Source organism: Canis aureus, unplaced genomic scaffold (genome assembly GCF_053574225.1).
Source record: "Canis aureus isolate CA01 unplaced genomic scaffold, VMU_Caureus_v.1.0 NW_027326404.1_RagTag, whole genome shotgun sequence".
NCBI lineage: Eukaryota > Metazoa > Chordata > Mammalia > Carnivora > Canidae > Canis > Canis aureus.
In genome coordinates, this window is record NW_027554409.1 from 5,202 (window position 1) to 8,754 (window position 3,553).

The window sequence follows — 3,553 nt, forward strand, 5'->3', positions numbered from 1 at the left end:
TCTATTACTATGTTAAAGGAACTGATGGGAATGGGCTCCCTTGTCTTATTCCTTATCTTAAAGGAAAGATTTCAACCTTTCATTATTGACTAGCTGTGAGCTTAACTTATTATTTATTATTATGCTTTTATTATATTGAGATACATTTCTTCTCTGCTCAAATTGTTGAGACTTTCTATCATGAATGAATGTTGAAATTTTTAAATTGGCTTTTGTGTTTCTATTGAGATGATCATATAATTTTATCTTTCATTTCATTAAAATAGTATGTCATATTACTGGTTTACGTATGTTGTACCATCTTTTGCATCCCAGTGGTAAATTCCACTTGGTCAGAGTATAGGATTCTTTAATGAACTATTGAGTTCACTTTGCTAATATTTGGTTGAGAAGTTTTACATCTATATTTTTAAAATATTTTATTTATTTATTCATGAGAGACACCAAGAGACAGAGACATAGGTGGCGGGAGAAGTGAGCTCCCTGCAGGGAGCCTGATGTGGGACTCAATCTCAGGACCCCGAGATCACAACCTGAGCCAAAGGCAAAGGCTCAACCAATGAGCCACCCAGGGACGCCTTACATCTGTATTTATCAGGGCTGTTATTAATTTCCTTTTCTTGTAATTTTTTTTTTTTGTCTGCTTTGGTATTAGGAGAATCCTGGCATCACAAAATGACTTTGGGAGTATTCCCTCCTCTTCAGTTTTTTGGAAGGGTTGCAGAGGGATTGGCATTGCTTTTTCATTTTATGTTTGGTAGAATTCACCAATGAAGCCATCTGGTCCTGGGCTTTTCTTTGTTGAAAAGTCATTTTTATGATTATAGTATTTTAATGAAAATTATAGTCTTTTTTATAATTATTTGTTGAATTACTTCCAGGACATCCAGAGGGGAGGGACAGAGAAAAGTGTGTCCATACCATCTTCTCTGGGACCAGATGTCTAAATGCTACTTTTGATATTAAATGATAACAATAAAGTTTACTTTATCATACACTCTTTCTTTTCCATCTACCAACACCCTGTGAGGGTAGGCAGATTTTTTAACCCCTACTTTTTTAGTTAATAATGCATTAACTGAAATAAAGCATTCCCAAGATTTTAAGGGCCTTGTCCAATAAACATAAATTTAAAAATAAGGCTAAATCCAAACCACCCAAGTTTAAGGTAGATCTCAATGTTATATCCATCATACAACATCACAGTATGTTTTAGCTGGAGACACTAAGCTCTTAAAAATATGTTAAACTGGTTTCAAATATTTTTACTTGGGACCAAGATGGCGGCGCCCAGTGAGGGGCAAGCGTTTGCCTCGGGGGTTGAAAAGACTTGGGGTGCGGTTGTTCGCTCCCCAGAAGGGACCCCTCAAAAGATCCGGCAGCTGATAGATGAGGGGATTGCCCCGGAAGAGGGAGGCGCCGAAGCGAAGGACACATCTGCCACATTCCAGTCAGTTAATGGGTCACCCCAAGCAGAACAGCCGCCATTGGAATCTACAAGTAAAGAAGCCTTCTTTAGCAGAGTGGAAACATTTTCTTCTCTGAAATGGGCAGGTAAGCCCGCCGAGCTGTCTCCACTTGTCTGTGCAAAATATGGCTGGGTCACAGTTGAATGTGATATGCTCAAGTGCTCCAGTTGTCAGGCTTTTCTCTGTGCCAGTTTGCAACCAGCTTTTGATTTTGACCGATATAAGGACCGATGTGCCGAGCTGAAGAAGGCCTTGTGCACTGCCCATGGAAAGTTCTGTTTCTGGCCAGACAGCCCCTCCCCAGATCGATTTGGGATGTTGCCATTGGGTGAGCCTGCTGTTCTTGTTAGCGAATTCCTAGATCGTTTTCAAAGCCTTTGTCACTTGGACCTCCAGCTTCCTTCCCTGAGGCCAGAGGACTTGAAAACTATGTGTTTGACAGAAGACAAGATCAGTCTTCTTCTGCACTTGCTTGAAGATGAACTTGATTGCCGAACTGAAGAGAGAAAAACTACAAGCAAATTAGGCTCAGACATCCAAGTCCATGTCACTGCATGTGTTCTCTCTGTATGTGGCTGGGCCTGTAGTTCTTCTTTGGAACCCATGCAGCTCTCCCTAATAACGTGTTCACAGTGTATGAGGAAGGTGGGGCTCTGGGGCTTCCAGCAGATTGAGTCATCCATGACCGACCTGGATGCATCCTTTGGCCTGACCAGCTCCCCCATCCCAGGCCCTGAGGGACGGCCAGAGCGCTTCCCTCTTGTGCCTGAGTCTCCTCGGAGGATGATGACTCGGAGCCAGGATGCCACATGTTCTCCTGGCTCAGAGCAGGCTGAAAGGAGCCCAGGTCCCATTGTCTCCCGAACTCGGAGCTGGGACTCTTCCAGTCCTGTTGACCGTCCTGAGCCAGAGGCCGCTAGCCCCACCACCAGAAGCCGTCCTGTGACCCGAAGTATGGGAACAGGAGACAGTAGTGGCCTGGAAGTGCCGTCTAGTCCTCTCCGGAGAGCCAAACGAGCTCGCCTCTGCTCTTCTAGCAGCTCAGACACATCTTCCCGAAGCTGCTTTGACCCCACCTCTCAGCATAGAGACTGGTGCCCTTGGGTAAATGTGACACTTGGCAAGGAAACCAGGGAGCATGGTGGAACGGAGACAGATGCCAGTATCTCTACAGAGCCAGGCTGGAAGGCTGTGCTGAACATCCTCTTGGCCCACAAGCAGTCCAACCAGCCAGCTGAAACAGACTCCATGAGTCTCTCTGAGAAATCCAGGAAAGTATTCCGAATATTCCGGCAGTGGGAATCTTTATGCTCATCCTGAAGACATTCTAGCCCTTCCCAGAGAGAAGCAGAATGAATGACTTTGGGAAATGAAGTCTGAATTTCTTTGTGGTCAGCTGATGCCAAGTTTTTTCCATTCTGGTATAACCATCAGAAGCCATCATCCTTGCAAAAGGCAGTGAGTGTCACTCTCTGCATCTGACTGAAGGGAAGCCTGTTTCCATGCGGGGGTGTGGACAGGTGAGGTACAACACATGTGGTCCTATTAAAAGAGTGTGGGGTCACTTCAACCAGACAGAAGACCAAGGCCCTGAGCACGTTTAGTGTCTTTCCATACTGGGCAGTGTCTCAAGGGCTCTTGTATACTGGGAATATGACAATATGTATTAATAAAATATTTGTGAATATTCTTAAAAAAAAAAATAAAAATAAAGATAAAATATTTTTACTTTATAATTTTGTATTTAAAAACATAAAAGGGAACTTTTTCATATATTCTTAACATTCTCTCTGGTCTATCATTTATAAATAGACCAATCTGTATAATTTTATGATTGAATAATTTACTTGTCATTTGATTTATGTTCTTAAATTAACAGAGTGAATTTAGCTCTTTGAAAGACATTTTTAAGTAACTATTGATTTATATTTTATGTTTCTAAATTTAAAAGAAAAAGAAGAAGCTTTTGTGGTTTTATGCCTTCACAATTTCTAAAAATGTTCACTACAGTCCACATAATGTTGGAACAATTTCTTTAAGAGTTAAATGCGGGTCTCTGTCAATCATACTATGAGACACAGTCT

General features: G+C 42.2%; 1 pseudogene; it reads left to right on the plus strand.

The window, feature by feature from the left end:
* Window positions 1-1,265: 1,265 nt before the first annotated feature.
* On the plus strand, window positions 1,266-3,093 carry LOC144309437 (zinc finger C3HC-type protein 1 pseudogene; annotated as a pseudogene).
* The last annotated feature ends 460 nt before the right edge of the window (window positions 3,094-3,553 follow it).